At 41.3% G+C, this 14,387-nt stretch overlaps 1 long non-coding RNA gene across 1 annotated transcript in view; it reads right to left on the minus strand.

The window, feature by feature from the left end:
* Nucleotides 1–789: 789 nt before the first annotated feature.
* LOC308656405 overlaps nucleotides 790–14,387 on the minus strand; it is a 40,453-nt gene continuing 26,855 nt past the window's right edge. The window contains exons 2-3 of the long non-coding RNA XR_014023719.1: nucleotides 1,243–1,408; nucleotides 790–941 (exon numbers count right to left, since the gene is read on the minus strand). This is a non-coding gene — a long non-coding RNA (uncharacterized lncRNA). The remainder of the gene's footprint in view (nucleotides 942–1,242; nucleotides 1,409–14,387) is intronic.

Below are 14,387 nucleotides of genomic sequence, written 5' to 3' on the forward strand. Positions count from 1 at the left end.
TTGAATTTCATACAAAATAAGTGAAATTAGGTTTCCACAGCTGCCCACGCAGGTGGGTTACTCAGCATATTTCGCTATAATCAAATTGCTTTTTTCTTTTCCTTTTATATTTTTCATTTTTCAATCTAGGCTGACAAATGTAGTCATTGGGGAAAAAAAAAAACAACGAAGCCCTTGGGCCTAATGTATTTTTTTTTTTAATAATTTTAAAAATAAATGGAAACTGCATTGGCCTGACTTCCTTTTGTCTGAATAAAAGCTTAAGCACAGTATAAAAGGGTTGCATGTGCTGAAATGTCGCCCAAGGATATGTGTTATTATTCCTCCCCCCTTGACCAGCAGGGTCTCGGTTCTGCTTCCCTTTCAGCCTTTTGTTTGAACAGATGGGACTGGGGAAGCTGGGGGAAGAAAGCCATTCTGTTCTCATTAACTCTCCCCATACACAAACACAACCTGGGCTTCAGGGACTCGGAAACTGGACAGCTCCCACTTCATTGCCATTGAGACCCGTGTGCGAGACATAAAGGAAGCCAGGCTGAGCGCCCACGTCGCCACATCAATGAGACTGCTCACCAGTACAATTACATTTATAAAGAATTTTAGAGATACATTCACAAAAACACATGCCTATATAACATGCAGCAACAGTAAATCATATGTGTGTCAAATAAATCCGTGATGTGGACTCTATTTAAAAGATCTTGTTTTTAGAAATTCTTCATCATTATATCTTAAAGAGTGCAAATAGTGTATTTGTCACTGAAGATATTCTTCAGCGAGCCGATCCTTTTCTCTTGTATGAACTCTTTTCTGTATACGATGGAATAAAAAAAAAAATATCGAGGAGGGTAGGGTTCTTATTTCAAGTTCTTGTTTTAGTCGTGATGTAGAAATTGGGATTGAAGTTTCCCGTGTGGGCGATCTGGTGTGTTCCAGTGTTCCTGAGTGGGAAAAATGTCACAAATATTTTAAAACACATAGACTAAATATTGAAATCTCTTTCTTTACAATCCTTCTGAAAGGGGGTAACCCTTTGGATATTTTGAGAGCGTGAGAAAGGTCTTACAAATGAGATGGGGGTGAGCTCATTCTGGGATTGCTCTCTCTTTTGTGTGGGATATGGACTAGAAAGTGTGGGGTCCCAAATAGAGGGAGTGTTTGTGTCAAAGGACAAAGCAGTTCTAGGGAATAAATAATTCTTTGTGGTCCTATTAAAAAAATGCCTTGGATCACTTTACTTACATCAGAAGACATTGAGCCACAGAATGCCCCGGATCTGAGTTTGTGATTATGTGTTGTTATGTGTTCCAGTCCCTGAAATCAGACTGATGGGCTTCAAAAGAGACTGAGCAACATATTTTCTCCTTAGCAGCGTTTGTTAAGTTGTGAACACACGATGCCAAAGAACCTGTCGAAAAATGGAACATTCAGTCAAACTATCCCCATCACCTCAAGTTACATTCATACATACTTCATGTGGTGCAATTCGGTTTTTTAACCAGATTTCCTCCTGCTGAATAGAAAAAAAAGACCTAGATCTGGACTTCCACTGGAAAGCTAGGGATGGCTCTCCACATTTTTACTTTCACAATATGTTCAGGCTGCCTCATTGAGGACAGGGGTAGATGACTATAAATTGGACAAACAACTGCAAGAAAAAAGGCCCGTGATAAAAGGCAGCCTATCCCAAGGGGGGCTGTCTAGCAGGGTGCAGCAGGGGTCAGTACTGGGTTTAGTCCTGTTTCAAATTTTTATTACCAATCTGAAGGGGGAGGGGAAGCCGCATAAAAATGAATCTGCAGATGGCTATTCATTACAGAGGATTTGCAGACCCCAGGAAGAGCAGGAATGAAAATCTGAGGTTCGTTTGGAAAGGTAGTCAGGAAAGAACAAAGAAAATACAGACTCGAAAGCCTTGAGATGGGGAATCCGAGCTCAATGCCTTCAGGGGTCTCCAGTGCCACATCTTGAGTGGCAGGAATTCTGAAACACATGAAGTTTTACCTATCCTTGTTGAGAAACATGCACATCCATCCTTCTAAGGGACTGGACCAAAAAAACGATAAAGGCATTTTCCACCTACCATCATGAGATTGTCTTTAGAATGCTGGCTTCAGTGACATGGTGACAAAGGGGATTTAAGTTAGAATCTCTGCTTCATAGTGGCATGTGTTTCGGCTAAGGGTAAATAACAGAGAAGACTGCAAAAGCCACTTCGCAGCCAGGGCCTGTGAAGTGGGGACCCACAGAAGGCTGTTTGTTGAGATACACAGTCAGGACTCTGTCCTCAGGGCCTGCCACTCTATGCAGCGAGCCAGCTTCAATGTACAGTTAGCATCAAGCTTTTCTTTGGGAGACATAACCTGCCATCCTGGCCTCCCTGGGTCTCATTTCCCAGTGCCCCATGTCTGACATTGTTCCAAGTGCTGCCCTTGAAATTTCTGCAAGTATTTCTTCTATTTTCCTTATTTGCTCAGAAAAGAAATTGTCCATCAACAGATCAGATCTCATGTCTGCTCAGAATCTTCCGTAGTTCCTCAGTACCTGCAAAGAAATTGGCATTCCTTAATTTAGAATTCTGTCTTCCAAATTGCATAGAGGTTACTTCACAGTCCCTGGAATCAGACTGATCAGCTTCAAATAAACCACACACCAAATGCCCAGGACTTTAGATACTTTCTTCAGTTACCAAATGTGAGTAATAAAAGCAATATCTGCCTCTAGTATTGTTCTAGGGGCTAAGTGAGGCAAATGTACATCAAGTGCTTCCTCAGTGTCTGGCACACAGCAATCATTCAATGGGTGAGATCATCTTACAATCATCTTACAAAAGGATCTTTTAAAAGTAATCTCCCTGGGCTTACTTATGATATATGTCTTATCTTATAAGAAAAATATTTAATCTAGCACATAAAAATGGGATTTTTCCCATGGAAACTCCATGACCTGATCCATGATCAAATAGGTGCTGCTATTTGTACCTAGTTTGTAACTCAACTTTGCAATTGTGGCCAAGACCTTATTAGTTTGTGAGTTAAGGGATAAAAAGTGCTATAGAGAGGAAGGAAAACCTCACAATGGATTTGCTTGTCATATAACATCCTTTACCCTCTGATCTCCACCCAACTCTGGAGCCTCATCTTCCACTCTTCCCCTTCCCGAGGCCTTCACGTTGTCTTTCAGGCATATCTGATTACTCGAGATTCTCCAATCCACCAAGGACTCCCTTACCTTACCCACCTTGGACTTCCACGCCTCTGTGTGTTACACAGTTACATGTAACAGTAAATCCCAGTTATTCTCTTTAAGTCTCAAACAAGATGGCACCTCTTCTGTGATGCCTTCCAGAACTACTCCCCTCCTCCCTTTCTCTGAGAAATCTGGTCTCTTTTCTGAGTTTTCACTGTTGGAACTCCCAACTCTGTACATACTACATGTCTCTCTCTACCTAATCTGAGAGCTCCTGGGGTCAGAACTGTGTCTTACTCAATTCACTTCAAAATTTCTGACACAGAAACCTTCAGTAAGTTTTTGCCAACTGTTTTGGCTAAACTTATTAAATTTATGAATGGAAGCTGTCTTTCTAGAGAAAGGGGGTAAAACCACCAAGAAATCCAAGGATTGCCTATGAAAGGGGCAGATCTAAGGTCTGGAAAGAGACAGAGCCTGGTCTATGCACTAGGACCCCCTGCTGGAGAATAAAAGGGTGCGCTAGGAGCTTTGAAGCCAGCCGTGGTGCTGGGAGCTGGTTCCCCGCGGGAATTGCATCTGGGTCAGCCACAGAGAGGTGCTGGACATAGACTCCAACACGCAGTTGCACACTTGGAGCAGTCTTCTCCTCCGGCGCAGCAGCCCACATCTGTCCTGGGACAGGCAGACTGTGTAATCAGGCTCAGCTGGTAATCAGGGAACTGCCAAACAGACGCAAGACTAAATTATCTCCCTGTCCCAGACAAAGTGGCCTTCTAGATGAGGGTTAAAACCAGTGATGGTAGAAAAAACAAAGGAAGGGAAGTGGCAGCTGCTACTGAACACCTGGCCAGTGGAAGGCTCCCAAGCTGTCCCTATTCACTCACAGAACCTCCAAAGCCAAGGTTGCTTAACAAGGAATGGGAGTTTCAGATCGATGGCATTTGGTGCCAAAGTCATCGTTAGAGGAGGAAAACAATTTGTGCCCACAGTGACAACAGAAGAGGGCAGAACTAATTTCCTGTCAACAGCTCTAACACTTGCCAACCGCCAGCTGAGTAAACTTGGGTGACAATGTGCCTCAGTCTCCCCCTTTGTTAATGAAGGGAGATGTGCCCTCACATCCAAGGTGTAGACAGTAAGATCTTTATTTAGAGAGAAGACTCCGTTTCTATTCATACATTTGTGACCTTGAAGTCCCCCAAAGGGACTTCACAATGGTGGCCAGGACCTTATTAGTTTGTGACTTATGGGATAAAAAGTGCTACAAAGAGGAAGAAAAACCCAGAAAAAAACCCACATGATTATTTAGGGAAAGGGCAGCTCTGAGGCTGGGTGAGAGACACAACTCTATTTGATTCAAGAGATACCTATTAAGAGCTCTGTGTGCCAGGCACAGTGCTGGACACTGAGCACACAGCGCTGAGCACAATCAACCTGAAGTGTTTCCTTACCCACATGAAGCCCACCATCGATGGGACACATGGACCTTGAACAAGTATTCCTAAGAGTAAGTGTCAAATCATACCTCTAAGTTCTGTAAGGAAATAAACAGGGGAGTGGCTGGGGAAAGCTTGATGCGGTTACGGAAGACCAGTGGGAAAGTGGTAAGAGAGATAAGTGGAGCTGATTCTGCAGAGCAGGAAAGGATAAGCCCTGAGCTGCTGGAAGAGCACAGGCAGATGGAGGTAAATCAGGTTTTGTTCTTCACTATGTTCATTATTATCTGGTTCAGATCTATATTGAATGATGCCATACCATACCATACCATACCATATACCATATACCATCCTATTAAACTATGGATAGCAAGGTTGCTTTCCACTCTAGGATGGAGTGATGAAGCAGGGTTGGTTGGTTAATGTTTTGTTTCTAAGTAGGATTTTCTCCTTCAGCAGGGGGCTGGAGGCAGGTCCTCTGCTTCGCTCAGCTCTCTGGCCAGCAGAAACAAAGTCACGTTGTTCTGATATAGTACCTGAGCAACAGGCAGGAAGATGGGTAGGACAAGGAAGGGATTTTAGACAGGACCAATAGCAGTGTCATCTGTATTAGTCAGCTATGAGGAACAAGTTGTCCCAGCACCCAGGGGTTACCACATGCTCATGCCATGCTTGTGGCCTGCAGGTTTTCTGTAGTTGAGCTAATCTAGGATGGGCTGGCTGCCTGGGAGGCCGAGTTGCAGGCTGTGGGCCAGCTAGTGGCCATCTTGGTTTCAGGTTGGGTTTCCATCTGTGGCGTCCAGGTGGAAAGGGAAGTGGTACCCAAGGCACATTCTTCTCACGGCACATCACTGGAATACAGAAGTCAAGCCACATAAATAAATGCATTCAAGGCCTCTTTTCATATCATGTCCATTAACATTCCATTAGACGAAGAAAATCACAGGGCCTGGCTCCACACCAACGGGACGAGAATGTACAATCCACACGCAGTGAGTGGGAAGGGGTGGGGAATGGATATTTGCCGAACAATAATCCAAATTATCTCACCATCCTTAAGACCACCGGATGTATGGTTACCTTAGGATCAGAAACCAGTGCCCTGGAAACTCACTATTTGTACCGTCTGCTATTATTTCCTTTTTGTTCTTCCTTAGTATTTAGTTAAATTCTTTTTGAAAATGTCAGGTTGTCTCAGCTGTGCTTTGAAGAACCAAGGGAAACAGTTTTGCCCACTGTTGAGCCTGAGCTTTAAGTGGAAGCTGATGTACCCTTGGGCTGAAAATCCCAAGTTAGAGAAGAAACTCAGGGGACTCTGAATTCTTGTTCAGAAGCCCCTCTTCTTTGGGGAGGACTCTCCTTCTAGCATTCTTCTCTGCTGGTTCCACAATGGTTTCGGGGGTTTTATTTTATAAGGAAACAGTTTCCTTGTAGGGTGCATGAAATGTCAGACAACAGCATAAATAAGCACCAGGTTGTAACACACTCTGCCCAGATGATTCCAGTGCCCTGAGATCTGGGCATCAGGAGTTCCCTGGAGGCCCCTTAGCACTCCTGTGGAAGCCACCAGCTCCAGGAATTCAGTTTGCCAACCACAACACACTCTGGGCCCAGATGACTTCAAAGATCCCTCCTGTTTCAAGGACCAAGGGCATCACCCCATCAGTAACAGTGTCCCCTACATCTAGGTGAAAGTCTGGAACTAAAGACTTACAAACCTCATGCAAAAGGCTGGGGTTGCTTCCCTTCAGCTCTTTAACACACAGTCAGGCTTTCAGGGATAATGAGTACCATTCACAAATCTTTGGTGGAAAGGGGCAGAAGAGGATTGATCAAGCTTAAGCAAGAAAGCGGAAAAAGAGTAATTTGTTTACTCACACATTCAGCCTGGGGAAAGACAGGTGTTGCTGATCTGAAGCAATGAAAACCAAAGACTCTCTTTTCCTTCTCTTATCTCTGCATCTAGTATGTGTGAATTCTGTCACCTCTCCATGAAGTGGGCTAGAGACAGCTCTGAACTGTCATCCTTCAAGTTTAATAATTAGAAAAGGGGGAACCGTCCTCTGTCATACCATATCTAGTTGAAAGCCTGAAAGGGAGGGCTCTGCTTGGGCCATCCTAGGCTGTGGATGGACCTGTCACTATGGACAGAGGGTGGTGTATGCTCTGTGGTGGGCAGAGTCCCCTGGAGCAACATGGACAGAGGTGGAAGGCTATTATGAGAAGAAAGAGCGAGAAAGGAAAGAAAAACAAGCAGCTAACCATTACATCTGTCATTCAAAGCTCCCCTCGGTCTGGGCCCAATATATGTTCCCATCATTATTGTCCATGCTGCTGCCCACAGCTCTCACTCCAGCCAGGCTGTCCCTTATTTTTGCTTTCCTTGCCTGGCCTGGCCACTTCTTTCTTCTCTGCCAGTCTCAATTCCATCTTCAAGGGCCAGTTCAGTGCATATCTATAATCTCGGTGACGCTGGAGGCTCAGGCAGGAGGATCACAATTTCAGGGTTAGCCTCAGCAACTTAGCAAGGCCCAAGCAACTTAGTGTGCTAGTGGGGTTGCTGGTATAATCAAATTTATTGCACTGCCTGTGAGTAGTATAAAAGTATAGCACACACAAGCATGATAATAAGTGACTATGCTACTGGTTTAGCTATTTACTACAGTAGACTTTTCATTGTTATATTAGAGTATATTCCTTCTACTTATATACAAAAAGGTCACAGTAACACAGCATGCTGTTACACTAGCAGCAGCCTCACACACCTAGTGTTGACTGTGTGTCTTGACTGCACCAAGAGGACATGTCAAGGGACTGACATACACCATCCAGGTTTGCATAAGTGTACTCCATGATGTTCAACACAAGGATAAAATCTCCTAAGGATGCATTTCTCAGAACATAAACTAGTCACTAAACAATGCATGATGATAATTGCATTTTTACATATGGTTATTTCCCATTTTATGTAAGAACCCTGTGACAGCAAACTCCCTCTCTCTGGTCTGTCCTCTGTTCTACTACTATCATTGCAATTTATTTTTATTTTGCTACATGCATCACAATACATTTATATGTATTTTTCTCTAAACAGTCATACATACCATATTCTTCTGAAGTACCATATTCTTCTGAAGCTACCAATACCTTTGTCGAATTTCAAATTTCCTTCTGGTATCATTTCCCTTCTGGCTGGAAAATTTCATTTAACATGTCTTGTAGCACAGGTTATGGATCATGAATTTGTCATTTTTTATTTATCTGAAAAAGTTTTAATTTTTCCTTTTTATCGATAATTTTTAGAATTACTGATGCAATTTTAGAATGAATTTTAGAATTAATTTTAGGATTACTGATGCAAAATTAACCTAAATTATAGTAAACAAAGCATGATTGCCTGTGCATATGTGCATTTCCACTAACAAAATCAAGATACTGAACATTTCAACTTCACAATGTCTTCCTACTTCTTTTTAGTCCATTTCCCTTCTGACAGATATTTTTTTCTTAGCAAGAAATTCTAGGATAACAGGGATTTTGTCTTTTATCATTTTTCTTCAGTTTTTTTTAAATCTTACAGTTTCTAGCAAGAAAGATTCTCATATTTTTTCCTTTGTACTTAAGTGTCTTCTTTGGCTGGTTTTAATATGTATTTTTATCATCTTTTCCAGATACTTGACTATTTGTCTTTCATGTTTCCTTTTTAACCTTTCTCTGGTGGGGTTTGTTGAACTTCTTAGATGTGTGTGTTTATAGTTTTCATCAAATTGTTTTATAGTTTTCATCAAATTTGGAAATCGTTTCATTGTTTATTTCTTCAGAATTTTTTTCTTATCTTCCTCTTACTCTCCTCTTTCAGAGGCTACTTGATATTGTCTCATTAGAGCTCTCAATTCATCCCATCATCTTTTTTTTGTCTGCATTTTATTTTAGAAAGTTTTAAATTGCTATTTCTTTTGGTTTACTGGTCTGTTGTTCTGCAGTGTCTAATCTGCTTTTGATTCCAGATATTTTAGTTTTCATGGCTAGAAGCTCCATTTTGGCTTGTTATTGGGGACATATCCTTGTTACTTAGACACTTAGAGAATTTGACTAGTCTTCCCTAGTACTTAGTAAGGTCAAGAAACTTCTTGGAAATAACCTGGCAAAGGATAAGGAATTCAAAAATATGTAGACACGGACCATCTCCAGTGTGAGTTGTGTCACTTCAGGAAAATCATTTAACTTCTCTGAGTTTGAGAAGTCTTGTGTGTGGAATTGGAGGGAATGATAAAAAGATTAACTGTGTAGGGATTTGTTGGAGCAGGAAACAGGTGGAACAGGATTTGGGGCCCCTCCCTCAGGCTCTGGAGCCTCACCCCTTTGGAAGCTATCTTGGGTTATGAGTCACAGACAGGATTAGCAGTTCCAGTGCCCTCGGAAGGAGGGGGAAAGGGTCGTTTCTGGATGTTAAGAGCCCAGACCACAAGTTGCAAGACACCGTGGCTATTCCTGGAGCATGGCTGAGATGATGGTGTCGAGGCTATCGCTTCTGCTTGCCACAGTCCACAGGTGTCGGGGGGCCGCTGCACCAACACCAGAAGGACCCACCCCCTGCCTTGCTTTGGTCATGTGTCCATGCATTCCTAAGCACTTGAGAAACCTGCCCAGAGGACAGAGTCTCCCAGAAGCATGAGCCTCTCAACTCCACCAAGTAGGTTTGTGTGCTGCAGATAATCATCAGGGAATTTCGATAATGGGTGGCTGTGACTACAAGGATCTAGCCAAGAGGACAGGCAGAAATAGAACCAATGAACTGTATGAAACCCTAACTGAGGGCAGATAAAGAACCGGGCAGGCTTTGAATAACTTGCCTTGGAACAGTTAAGGATAGAGTGCTCTTCCCAGTCTAAACTTATCCCATAGCTCATGAGGGCCAGGAGCCCGAGCCATGAAGAGCAACAAGCCCCACAGCTGGAGCTTGAGACACCAGCTCGTGCTCCAAACAAGGAATGAAATGTGCCACATATTCTTCAGGGTCAGGATTACTGCTACTCAGGTCACAAGGATTTACCAAGGCCCTGGGTAATGTCCACAGAGAGGGAATCTCAGTTAACACATATGAGTTCTAACTTAGTTCAGCCCAGAATCTTTCAACCTGAGCTCTAGTGACATTTTGGTGTTGGACAATTCCTTTCCATGGGGACGTTTTGTACACTGTAAAACGTTCAGTGCACCACTGGCCTCTATCCATTAGGGACCAGTAACACACCAAACAACTCCCCCTGGGTTTTGATCACCAAAAATATTTCCAGACATTGCTCAGTGTCTTCTGAGGGGCAAAATTACCTCTGATTCAGAACCACTGATCTAGCCTCAGAAGTGATAGCATTTGCAATAATATTTCCGGAGGCTAGCGCTTGGTGTGAAATCTAGACACCTGTGCTAAAATGCTGACATTTGCATTGATTTATTTATATCTGTGAAGCCACAAGTCATTGTTTATATAAGATTTTTTTTCCCTCAGCACTTAACAGAGGTATGAAATACATGGTTAATTATACATAATTTGCAGCCAGAATCGCAGCTGCGGAGATCCCAGCTTTACCCCTGACTATGTGCAACATTGGGCAAGGGAATTCTGTGTTTTGTGCATCATCTCAGTTTCTTTCTCTATAAATTAGATAATGGCAGTGACACCTCACAGGGCATCTGTGAGGATATATATTCATTTGCTGCATGTGGAGTGTTCAGCGCAGCACTTGGCACATGGCGATCCCTGAAAATGATCTCTTCCAGCACTTCTCAGCCGGGTACTTGGGACTATATTCCAAGTGTTCATGATGGTAATAGCACTGAGGTCTATTTTTTTTTCCTTTATTTTTTAATAAATACCTAAACTATGAACTTAAATATCCTGCCACTTAAAAAAAATAAAACTGATGAGAGCTTTCAATTATTAACCCCTTGGCCCTTTGCAGGGTAGAGGGGCCAGTTCCTAACCCAGGCTTTCACTCAGACTAACTGAGACGTGCACTCAGCTGTCATGGTGGTTTTAATGACTGTAGAACTTTCAGTTACCTTTACTCTTTGTCATTGTAAAACACTCCTGTACACAGACAAGAACCACAAGGAATGTTGGTGCTGAAATATACAGACACAGTTAAGTGGAAGCATTCTAATGCTATTTGTTTTGCAGATTCATCTGGAGATAATCTTTATAACCCTGTTAGTTTAACTTATCTGACACAAATCCCAATTTACACATCCAGATGTCTCTAAAATATCCAAAGTCAGAGTCTAAAAGAACCATCACAATTATAATAAATCTGGCTTTCCATTTATTAGGAATGAAGAGATCACTGCAGTGTTGTGCTATTTGCCCCCCAAAGTGTTTACAAGTAGCACAATGCCTGTCCAAGAGGACACTGTCATGGCTTCCTCACATTGCTCTGACTTTTCTTTTTAAATTTTTTATTGGTGCATTATAATTGTATTTAATAGTGGGGTTCATTAAGCTATATTTGTACATGCACATAACAATTTGCTCAGTCTCATTCCCAGTACCTTCCTTTTCCCTCCCCTCTACCTTCCCCCCGTTTGGCTTGCTCTACTCTACTGATTTCCCCTCAGTTAATATTATTACTATTTCTATTTTTAAATTAGTGCATGATAGTTATATGTATGTGTGTGTGTGTGTATGTGTGTGTGTGTGTGTGATTCATTGTGGTATATTTGTACATGGACAATAGCATAATTTGGTCGACTTCATTCCTCAGTGCCTCCCTTCCTTTCTCCTTCTTGACTCCCTTCTTATAGTCTATTAGTCTCCTTTTATTTTTGTGAAATCCCCTCTTTTATTTCTTTTTTTCTCTCTCTCTCCCTAGCTTCTACATATGAGAGAAAACATTTGGCCTTTGACTTTCTGAGTCTGGCTTATTTTGCTTCTCACAGTGTTATCCAGTTTCATCCATTTGACAGTGACCTGAGTATTCTTTGGTCCTAATATTTTTGGGTACCCAAGGACTTTCTGGGGAGTTGACTCTCCTCAGAATCTGAATGATTCCATATGAGCATATTGCTTGGACTTTATTTTTCAGAGGTGGACACAAGATGATTTTATTTTATGAGATTGGAGAAGATAGTTACTGGTTTCTGGGGGAAAAAAAATCTCCACGCTCTCTTTTTGGAAGCAAAAGAGAAAGTATAGAGCCCAAGAATTGTCTGCAGCTATCTTTCAACAACCAAGCACAGTCAATAATATGATGAGAGTTTAAGAAAAGAGAAGGCAGGAAACTTGTTGAGAAGATGAATCATGCCAACCAACAGCCCTCCCACCTCCAGTTACACAAGCTAAGCTAACTTGCACTGTGGTGTGGTTACTTGCATCTTAACACAATCTCACTGACATATCTATAATTTATAGTTATTTGAATAATTTCTGGTTAGTTAGAAATAGACAAAAAATTATAAAAGATAAACAACTCAGATAAGAATGCAAAAATGACTTACATCAGCTCATAAAAAGCTGTTGCCTATTTTTTCTTGTATAATTCGTAGCTCAATGTTACAAACTGAATATTTATATCCATACACCCCTAAATGCATATGCTGAAATCCCAACCTCCAATTTGATGGTATTAGGAGGTGGGGTTTGGGGAGATGATTAGCCATGAAGGTGGAGGCTTCGTGAATGGGATTAGTGCCCTGATGAAAGGGATCCCAGAAAGGCCCCTCAACCCCTCCACCATGTGAGGTTACAGCAGAAGGCACAATCCATGAAATAGGAAGTGGGCCCTCAACAAACACTAAATCTACTGGCACTTTTCATCTTGGAATTCCAGGACTGTGAAAAATAAATTTCTGTTGTTTATATGCCACCTTGTCTATGGAATTCTGTTATGATAGTCAGAAAAGACAAAGCAACGAAATTTCTGTTTTCTAGTATTTCTATTTCTAGCCAAACTGCAATAAAAGGGACACATTTACTCTCCATCTGAAACCATCAGAAAATAAGAAATAAGTAACAAAATAGTAAAATACTGGAAACAACCATTTTTAAGACACTGCACATTAGGCAATGAAAGAACGTGATCCTTGAGAGGTACAAATGAGTGATTTAAATACAAGTGGCCCTGCAGAGTGCCTGAAGAGCTTCTGGTAGCTGGAGTGTGAGCAAGGTGGGGTCCCTGTGTGGAGGAAGTGGAGAGAAGGGTCTAAGGATACAAAGAGGCTAAAGTTCACTGGCCAGAGCATCGGAGAGGAGAACCATCCAGAGAGACAAACTTGCAGGGTCATCCTCAAGGACTGAGCAAAGTTATCAATGCCAGAGGACAGGTATTTTAAGGAAATTATGTGAGGCTGAACAAAAGAACAATTGAAAAGATCAGAAGAGAGGGAATATCACCCACTGCTCCCACAGAGCAGTAATAGGTCCAGCTTCCTCCAACTAGGCTGGAAAATCATGTGACTCACAGGACACCAAGTAACTTTTTGCCTCAATAATGGAGAATAATTATTCTTGGGCTAGTTGCTGCTCTGATCCTTAAAAACAAAATAAAATCTTAACATAAAACCTGGAAACAACCATTTTTAAGACACTGCACATTAAGCAATGACAGAATCAAACTTTTTCCAAATACCTTCACTACATTGCAGAACAATGGTCAACAAGACTTATGTTAAAAAAAAAAATACTGAACCCAATGAGGTAAAATTCACAAGGAGGACTAGCATCCAATCTAATATTATCAGGCATTTTAAAAATTCAGGAAAATATGATTCATAATGATGAGAATAAGAATTGAAACTGACCCAGAACTGAGAGAAAATTAGAATTAACAAAGATGTTAAAAGTTATTATAATTACATTCCATATGCTGAAAAACTCAAGGCCAGAAAGTATAGAAAAAAAACCCAAATCAGACTTCTAAAGATGAAAACTATCATGACCAAGATAAAAATACACTAGGTGATATTAACAAAAGATTCACCGTTGAAGAAAAATGATTAACGAACCCAAAGACATAACAATAGAAACTACCCAAAATTAAATAAAGGAAAAAATAGTTTTAGAAACTGAAAAGTACACTAACCTAGTCAAACCCACAGAGTCTTTAAGAGCGGGGAAACGGGGATTTTTTTTTTTTTTGCTTGTATAAGAAATATGTCTTTGTTATTTGAGATTCTGGAGTTGTTTACAATGCTGAATAATCTGAAGCTGAAGTCTCCTCTTCTCCATACAGCAGTTCATGCATTTGTTTGAGGAAATGAGATGAGAGGCAGCAGACTAGTTAGGAGATGATTGTGGTTTTGCAAGAGAAAAACAAAGAAGAGAAAATAACAGGATTAGAGGAAGACTGACTTGATAACTCATTATATTCTTTCTTCGAATAAACAGTACTTAACAACTGTTTCTATGCTGAGACTGAGAGAGAAGACCTAAAGATGTATAAGAAAACTCATAACAGAGGGAGTTGACAAACAATGGCATCCCTTCGGCTGGAAAGCAAAGTATGGTATTGAAGAGTAGAATACCTCAGTACAAATCAGACACGTGCAACACTCCTGGGCATAGACATTGATAGAGTTTTTGATCACATAAAGTCAACTCTTAATAGAAATTATCAGTATACAGTGACAAAAATCATAGAAAATCAAGGAGACACACTCAGGCAAGGTTCCTACCAAACAGCAGAGAGAGAATATACTCCCCCAGGTAGCCAAATGACAGGATGGTGATCCACCATGATGCACTGATGGAAAACAAAGGAGGTATGG

This window comes from Spermophilus citellus (genome assembly GCF_964194105.1).
Source record: "Spermophilus citellus genome assembly, chromosome: 9".
NCBI classification, from domain to species: Eukaryota; Metazoa; Chordata; class Mammalia; order Rodentia; family Sciuridae; genus Spermophilus; species Spermophilus citellus.